The following is a 10,000-nucleotide window of genomic DNA, read 5'->3' on the forward strand; positions in this document are numbered from 1 at the left end:
AAAAATAGATTTTTCGCTTCGCTCAAAATCCGTTTTTTGGGCTCAAGCCATGTCGTCCTGATGGAAGTGTACCAGAGCATTACTGTATCTGTGGATTCTCAGAACGTGCCGTACTCCCCGGAGATATTTATTCCCGGTCGACTAGACCTAGAGACCTAAGATGTTACCGTTATACATCTTTTCAACTAACTATAAACTATGTTAGAGCTTCCTGCCCCCTACAGGGAAGAGTCCTGCTAGACTCTGGAAAGTCTCGAAGAGTACATATATCTATGTGTGAATACCAGGCAAGCTAATATAGTGGTCTCGCCCTATATTAAGTAAAGCATAGTTTGTATAGAACCACTGCGTCAATATATTGACCAGTAATCCGCACAATACTTGTATTGGACAAAGGTTTATATCCGCATAGGAAGAAACTAATAAAACCGCCCTCGTCCCTTTATGGGACGGAGTCCTCCCATTAGGGGACTTACATAAACCAATGCAACATAGCTTGCAAAACAGAACAATTCTATCAGAATTATCCCAGATAAGATACATAGAATTAAAATGCTCAATTATACCAATAAATTGACACAGGTGAAAGAGACGCAAGGTTCTCAAGAACAAGTTTATTGACAGATAATAAACAGACAGGTTAACAACAAATATATATATTTATATAAAAGAGGGTAACCCAAAACTTTAAGCATAAGTATGATAGTAAACAGAACTTGTTTATCTGAAAGAAAAACCATTAAACACCACTTTAATGAGATACCAAGGTATCAAGTCATAAAAAATCTGTATTACAAATCAATCACATTAGCGTTAGAAACGCTTGGCACACATGTCTGAACTTATGCAAGGTTCACCTTTGAAAGAAGGAACAGTCTATATGGGCACTTGGTGCCCTTATTTAGTTTGTAGTACAGTATGTACCTACACACTCACCCTGGACTTAATCGTCCCAATTAAGACCACTGTTCCTCGCAGAGTTAAACAGTAGGGTTAACTACACGACCCACTGCTACCACAGATCTCTTAAGTTCCTCTACTTGCTTCGCATAGTGGCGAAAGAACACCCTGGAAGACTTCCAGCCCGTGTATGAACGGAGATGTTCAAAATCCATACAATTAAAGAAATTTAGGGATGAGGCAACTTTCCTCGGATCGTGACCTGCGGGTGTACTGTCAGGATCCGCTCTGCGAATAAAATATGTCATTTTCGCTCTGAGTTGATTCAGAGATAAATTTGAGCCTGATGTTTCTCCCCTGAATAGTTGACTACCCTTGAAGTCTGAAGTTCTACGAAGATAGACCTTTAGGCATTCTACTGGACATAGAGATGCATCTTCTTTCAGAGGGCAGATTCTCCAGGGACCCCACCTGTTGGTGGGTAACTCATTCTTGGCGAGAAACGTAGGATCCGGAAACAGGTTCAGCTCCCCCCCATCCAGGAACTGAACACGACCTGCCTCTCTCGAGAGGGCTACGATCTCACTAACCCTGGCCCCGGACGCGAGTGCAAATAGGAAAATAACTTTTTGCGTCAAATGCTTTAACGCACATTCTTCATTGCTCAACAAGGAGGCGAAATGAAGAACTTTGTCTAAAGACCATGAGATGGGCTTTGGAGGTGCTGAAGGTCTGAGCCTAGCGCAGGCTTTCGGAACTTTATTAAAGATCTCGTTACCTAGGTCGATCTGGAAGGCAAATAAAATGGGTCTCATCAAAGCCGATTTACACACTGAAATCGTGTTAGCGGCCAATCCTTGGCCATGGAGGTGGATGAAGAAAGATAAGCAGAAATCTGTTGAGATCTCCTGCGGATTCTTTGCCTTTACAAAGGCCACCCATTTTCTCCAAGATGACTCATATTGCCTTCTAGTCGATTTGCACTTGTATTCCTCTAGGAAGTCTATGCTGGCTTTCGAAATCCCGAAGCGCTTTCTCACCGCTAGGGCGAGAAAATCATGAGCTGCAGGGTCTGGGTTTTCTGTAATGAAGCGCAGACAGTCGACTTCTGGACTCGCTGGGTCAGAACTGGATGTGGTAGCGGCACGAACTTCATCTGTAGTTCCAACGCCAAGGGGAACCACATACTGTTCGCCCACTTGTGGGCCACTATTGCCGCTACCCCCTTGAAGGCTCTCAGTTTGTTGAGGACCCTCAACAGAAGGTTGTGAGGAGGGAACAGATAAATCCTGGACCATCTGTTCCAGTCGAGGGACATTGCGTCCACTGCTTCCGCTAAGGGGTCCTCGTACGGGGACACGTACAGGGGCAACTTCTTGTTGTCTTTCGTCGCAAAGAGGTCTATTTGCAGTTCTGGGACTTGATTCAGAATGAAGGAAAATGATCCTGCGTCTAAGGACCATTCCGACTCTATCGGTGTGAACCTGGATAGAGCGTCCGCTGTCACATTGCGGACTCCTTGAAGGTGAACTGCCGACAGGTACCACTTCTTCTTTTCCGCCAATCGGAAAATGGCTAACATCACTTGGTTGAGAGGTGGTGACCTCGACCCTTGTCGATTCAAGCATCTCACAACCACCTCGCTGTCTGTCACCAATCTTATGTGGATCGAGTGACGCGGGGAGACTTTCTTTAAGGTAAGGAGCACTGCCATAGCTTCTAGAAAGTTTATATGAAAGGTCCTGAATAGCTTGGACCAAGTCCCCTGGACTTTTTTCCGATGAGAGTGACCTCCCCATCCCTCCTTTGAGGCGTCTGAATGAATCGTCATCGACGGGGGAGGTGGCTGAAGAAGAACCGACTTCTTTAGATGTCTGGCTTGGGACCAAGGTCTGAGAAGAGTACGTAGCCGAGGCGGCACTGGTCTTCTCAGGTCTCTTCGCGCGTTTGATGCATACCTTCTCCAAACTCCGGTTGCATCCTTTAGCTGTGCTCTTAGCACTGGGTCTGTCACTGAAGCAAACTGGAGAGAGCCTAGTACCCTCTCCTGTTCGCGTCTTGATATCCTTTCGGAATCTAGAAGTCTCTTGACAGAGCCCGCTATCTCCTTCCTTTTCTTCATTGGGATGGAGAAACTGTGTGACAAAAGGTCCCAGTGGATTCCCAGCCACTGGAACTTTTGGGATGGAGAAAGTCGAGACTTTTTCTTGTTGATCTTGAAGCCTAGGTACTCTAGGAACTGGATCACCTGACTGGAAGCTTGCAAGCATTCGGTCTCGGATGCTGCCCACACCAGCCAGTCGTCCAGGTAGGCTACTACCTGAATTCCCTTTAGGCGTAATTGTTTGAGAGCTGCGCTCGCAAGCTTCGTGAAAATCCTTGGGGCTATGTTTAGCCCGAATGGCATGGCTCTGAAGGCGTACAGTTTCCGTTGTAGCCTGAACCCTAGGTAGGGGGAGAGTCGACGGCTGATTGGAATGTGCCAATAGGCGTCTGACAAGTCTATAGAGACTGAGTATGCCCTCTTGGGCAGTAAGGTCCTTATGTGTTGCAGTGTTAGCATCTTGAATTTGCAATTCACTATGAACTTGTTGAGTGGTGACAAGTCCAGAATGACTCTGAGCTTTTCCGAGTCTTTCTTGGGAACACAAAACAGCCTCCCTTGGAATTTGATGGACTTCACCTTTCGGATCACATTTTTCTCCAACAGTTCTTGAACGTACTCCTCCAAAATGGGGGTGGAGTGTTGGAAAAACCGAAGGCATGGGGGTGGAGTGCTGTACCAGCTCCAACCCAGTCCATTCTTGAGTAGGCTTTGGGCCCAGGGATCGAAGGTCCAGCGATCCCAAAATTTCATCAGTCTCCCTCCTACCGGTATCATTTCACTTGGACTGCCGTCCTGAGGTCTTGCCTCCCTGACCACGACCACCTCTGAATCCCCTTCCCCTTGAGGGGCGCCTAGACGAGCCTCTGGCTGCTCCTCTAGGTTTTGCACGAAAGGAAGAAGACTGTCCTTCGAACGTTGGGGCGAATGTGGTTGACTGACCTGGCACAGCCTGGGGTACCCACTGAAAGGCAGTCGGGGTTTGTGCCACCATCTGGGGCACTGGAGGCAAAGGCAATTGCAGTTGCTGTTGCTGTCTATAAGGCTTGGCTGGCCGAAATGGTAGCCTAGTCTTCATATTCTTCCTCTTTGGTTGAGGACCCTCATCCGGGGAAGATTTTCTTTTGATAGCCAGGCCCCACTTCTGGAGAAGATTTCTATTCTCCACGGCGGCCTTATCAACAACCTCTTTGACCACATCGGTAGGGAAAAGGTCTTTTCCCCAAATGTTGGAGGAGATTAACTTCCTTGGCTCGTGTCTCACCGAAGCCCCGGTGAACACGAACTCCCTGCAAGCTCTCCTTGCCTTGACGAAGCTATAAAGGTCCTTCGTCACTGTGGCTAAGTGAGACTTAGCCACTACCATGAACATTTCATGGACCTTGGGGTCACTTGCCATCGTCTCGAGAGTAGTCTGATGAGACATTGAGGCAGCCAGTCTTTCTTTTGTCTCGAACTCTCTTCGTAAAAGAGATTCGGACAGCTTGGGGAGGTCCTCGCCGAATTGCCGTCCGGCAATATCAGCCTCCAACTTTCCCACTGAGAATGTCAGATGGACATCCTTCCAGTCTTTGTGGTCCATAGGTAGAGCCAGCGACAAGGGTTTACACTCCTCCAGGGAGGGGCAAGGCTTGCCGGCCTCGACTGCCTTTAGGACAGCCGCAAACCCTTTCTGTAAAAAGGGGAAGGCTCTATCAGGAGAGGACACAAACGAAGGGAGCTTCTTGCTCAATGCAGCTACCTTCGAATTCGAGAAGCCCCTCTCTTTCATCGAGGATGAGAGTAGGGCTTGAGCCTTAGCGTGGTCCATAACAATGACCTCCTTCGGCTCTGTCTCCTCCCTTGAAGCTGGTTCTTTTCTCAGCCGGACATAGCAGTCCGGATATGATGCCTTGCTGGGCCAGAATTCTACCTCCTCTAGGGGAACTGAACCCAGCTTATCCGAGATGACGATCTTTCCAGTCGTCATCGGCATGTGCTCAGCATACCTCCATGGGTTAGCATCTGAGCATATGGGAAGGTCTTTCACATTGAGCCTTTTCCGGGGCCCATGTGATTCTGCCAGGGACTGCATACGCAGTTCCATTGCAGCCGCCTTCTCCTGATTCTCCTTCTGCATTTGTTGGATCATTCCAACAATCGAAGAGAGGGCCTGTCCCAGTTCTACTGGGAGGCCAGCCGATGTTGAGGGGATAGGCTCCAGCATCTGAACCGGAGTAGCCGACACCTCGTCGACCTCATCCTCTACGACATCCGGGGTTTGAACTTGATCCTGACCTTCTGCCAGGAGGTCTTCTTCCAAACGTTCGTCCAGGTCAGACATCCTGTCACACAACTGGATGTCTTGCATCGCATCTGCGACTTCCTCGTCCACCTGGACTTGATCTTGAAGGATCTCCTCTTGAGGCTGGGGAATCACTGCCTCAGCTGATGCCTGGGGAAAAAGATACGCCCTCATCTTCTCACTTGGAAGATAAGGGCCAGAGGTGTTCTTCTTGAAGCCCCTTACCCAAGTACGAAGCTTTTCCCTAGCTATATCCCTTGATTCCGCCGTTCTAGGGGAATCAAAAGCCTCAGTAATCAGGTTAGTGCATACAGTACATACCTGAGGGTCCCAATACTGGAGATCATCCTTGGAGACAGCGCATGCTGCGTGTCTCCTACAACACTCATGTCCGCAGAGGTTCTTGCTGCGGACATTGCAGAAAACATTTCCGCACTTCGGAGGGTCCTCCTGTAAAGAGAAGAAATTTCCATGAGTATCAAGTGAACTATGTATCACTGGATATGCATAGTATAGCATAACAATTCATAAATGAAAGACACACACTTGTGTTTCCCTCACAACCCATTGTTGCAGCCTTCCAGATAATAAAATCAAAATGGTTTATCTCTACTAGAGTAACCAATGCAAGGTTTCCAGAGGAAACAGGTGGAGCTCACACCTAGGCAATGATTTTAAAATCCTGGATAATAGACGGGGAAGAACTCTGCTTCCTGTCTGAGGGCAATAGCAAAGGGCTGTGTAAGAAAACACAATAGTGTTAGAAGATACAGTGCTGTACCTAAACTTTTACTATAGTTTTCTTCTTACTGTATATGCTATACAGAAGAATACTAGTACAGTATAGGAGGATGTGTGCCGGCCTGCCTTTGCCGGCCGGCACACACCACAATTAGCTTTAAAGTATACTACTTAACAGCTATAGGGCGGCAGCCCTCTGGTTCAAATGCCTGTGCCGGCGGCAGCAGCTGCCGGCCAGCAACAGCCAGTGTTGGCCGGCAATGATTGCCGGCCAGCAACTACACAAGGTAGTACCCAGCTGCCGGCCACACTCTTGGTGACCGGCAGACAAGGACTGACATAAGCCGGCCGGCAAAGGTACAAGACCGATGCCAGCCGGCAGCAAAAGAACCAGAAGACTACACCTGCCCGGCTGCCGGCCTCATAGGCCGGCAGCCGGCCTCATAGGCCGGCAGCCGGGACAGGTACAGCACTAGAAGAAAATAGAATGGATGCCGGGATAAGAGTGTACACAACCCCCCAAGCCCGGCAACCGAAAGAGTGCATATAAGGAAGGGGAGAAACTTAATTCAGGCTTCCTTGACCAATGCCGTCCGGCTCTGCCGGCAGGCATGGATGAGGGACCAAGAGAGGTCCGGGCAGCACTCGAAAACATAAGACCCTTGCCGTCCAGCATCTCTGCCGGCCGGCAATGGGCTTAGTCAATCCATATCCCAACCTATACTAGGTCCAGAAGTAGAATGACATACGGTACAGTAATACCCCTGCCGGCCAGCTCTGCCGGCCGGCAAGGTACAGTACAGTAATGGCTAGGCCATTACGGAGATAGAGGGGGAAGGGACAAGAGGGTCCTGCCAACCTTGCTTTAGTGACAGATCACCCGCAGCCAAGAACTTTGTCTTAGCCTAAGGGAGATCTAAGGGAAAGGGCCAGCGCAGTAGTATAATACCTGCCAGCTTCCAGAGCACCAAAGCAAGGAAGGCGTTGCTACTCCCAAGGGAAGATTTATCCTCCCCGAGAACAGCAACAGGACTTAGTCTGGTCGATCACACAAGAAGGAATCATAACTACAGAAACCTTCGATAGTGACCTAAAGGAGCTCAGCTCCCTTTGTAAGTGTTAGGTCAGCGAGGGAGACTCTGCCCCAAGCCAAACAACACGGACTCAGACTAAAAACTCTGTTGTTCTGTCCCTCTTTGAACCAGACTCTGCTGGAACAGGAAGGTACAGTAACACCCTAGTATAGTTTTATCGAAAATAAATTCGGAAAAAACCACTTAGGGATAAGCCCAAGGCTTAAACAGAGGGAAAGGGATTGCATACCTTCTCCGAAGAAAAGAAAGCAACCGGGGAGTATAATAAAGTATACTAAGGCTCCATAAGCAATTAGCCTAGGCACCAAGAGAATCGATTACCTAATTCACCGAAACTCTCACGTATACAATCTTGGAAATATTCCACACAGTCTAAAATGTATAAAATATAGCCTAAAGCTTCAATAAAATTTTAATTACACTCGGAAAAACCAAAATCATGCATTAAGTACTAGGACCAAACGACTAGGCTACATGGCCTAGCGTAGGCCAGAATGGCGAATACTTCGCCAAATAATACTAAGCACGAAAGGAAATCCTATGTAAAGCTAAATAGCTAAATTTTATTAAGCAAAACAACCAGGAATGTCACTCTGACTAACTAATTTATACCTAGCGAGTGACAGTGTCCAGGACACCTCTGGTAGGCTACGGCTCTTGTATCAAAGATTAATCCTATTAATCACTCAAAATTTTACCAAGAGCCTACATTTATACATAACAGACACTATACTCAACTTATCCGAGGCCAACGAAGACGAAGAAGCCATGAAAAGCTGAATAAATCCAAGATTTGCGAGAAAAACAGGAAAAAACACCGAGTTGTTAAGCTACGCAAAAAGGAATACAGATGGCGCCAGGATTGGCGCCAGGCACGCATACGAATCGGGGGATAGGGAAGCCTTGGGAGCGGCTCCCCTTTTTCTTTCCCGAATTCGTATCTCGTCAATCTCCCTCCTACGAGACGAATCTCTGTTCAGGTCGTAGATTGCCATGTGACGTGTCTAGAATACGTCCTCTGATATGTCGCGATATCCCTTTCACGAGGGATACTCGCTCCAGGAGTTAGAATTCTGGTACCTTAAGGTAAATTCTCTGGGAATATCGCCGTAGTTGTAATATACCCTAGGAAGCTACCCTATAGGAACTTCCATCAGGACGACATGGCTTGAGCCCAAAAATATATATATATATATATATATATATACAGTATATATACAGTGTATATAAACATATATATATATATATATATATATATATATATATATATATATGGTATATGTACAGTATATATATATATATATATATATATATATATATATATATATATATATATATATATACATATATATATATATATATATATATATATATATATATATATATATATATATATATATATATATATGCACATATATATATATATATATATATATATATATATATATGTGTGTGTGTGTGTGTGTGTGTGTGTGTGTGTATACGTGTGCGTGTTCATCTGTGCTTATGTGCCCTAATCAATTATTCATCTTCACTCAATGCTTGGCCTAGATATCATAAATATTTGATTTAGAGCAAACATTTCAAGTAAGTACTCAAGGCTACCTACCATCATCAGCGTTTATCCAAAGGAGCTAACATATCTATCTATCTATACTGATTAATAGCTCATCAGATTCTTTGTGATCTTTTACACTAAAAAAAATGTATCCCATTCGATTGAGGTTGTAGACAGGGATAATTATAGATTCCATAATGATAAATCTGATAAATATTGCTTTTGTATCATCTGTGTCGTTTCATTTTAACTGTCTTCAATAAAATTAATTGACATCTGTATATTCCTCTTCATCTCGCTAAAAATACCAAGAATCCAAGTGCTTTCTGCAGATGTACGCCAAATGTACAGTACTAATTGGCTTATGGTCAAACAGTAAAAGACCAGTTAAATATAGGGAGTCTATAAAGCCTCTTTATGATTCTGAAAATATACAAAAAATACCTTTGAAGAGATATCTCCATCAGACTGGTTAAATGTACCAGGGCAGTTATCAATGTCTTTCATCCCACAGCATTTGTGTATTTCAGGTACACTGTCGATGTACTGAACACCTAAAAAGGACTACTAAAGAAAGGGTGTTATGTTTCATGGTTTATTGAAACAAAATCAGATATACAGATAGGGGGAAACTAAAGATCTAAGTACAGAAGAGATCCACTGTTGCGTTTGTCAATTCATGCATGGGATAAGAAATTTATGGGGACAGGGACAGTGTTGGATAAAGGAAGGAGTGGACGACCAACAACATCTCTGGAAAACATAGATCGTGTTATATAAGCCTCTGATCTCTTTTTTACAAAGTCATTCCATTTTGCTATCACACACTACCAGCTACCGAGTTCCACAATGCATTAAGTCCTACACAAAAACTTTCGATTGTTCTCTTGCAAAGAGTAACTCATACTGGAAACCGAGCCAAGTGATAAACCGAGACGAATAGTTCGCATTTAACATGCTAAAACGAAAAAGATAAAACGTTCCACAACATTTGTTTTTATTGATGAGGATACCTTTCGCATTTCAAGGAAACTGAACGCACACTGTGAGAACCTGGGAACCAGAACATCACGTGACTAGAGAGCTTCACCTTGATAGGTCTGAGGTGAATAGGTAGTATGGGATCCAGTGCAATAGAATTATGGGTACATTTTTCATCAAGACATTGATTTCTGCAGATGTTGATTGGATATGTTGCCGCTCAACTACATAGCCTTTAACCGACCATAATTTCACAGCAAGATGGTGCAACACCAGATTTAGGGAGTGCACGTTCGTGGGGTCCTAAAACTTCAAGACTGATGGATTGCAAGGGATGG

The sequence above is a fragment of the Palaemon carinicauda genome, chromosome 17, assembly GCF_036898095.1.
Source record: "Palaemon carinicauda isolate YSFRI2023 chromosome 17, ASM3689809v2, whole genome shotgun sequence".
Lineage (NCBI taxonomy): Eukaryota > Metazoa > Arthropoda > Malacostraca > Decapoda > Palaemonidae > Palaemon > Palaemon carinicauda.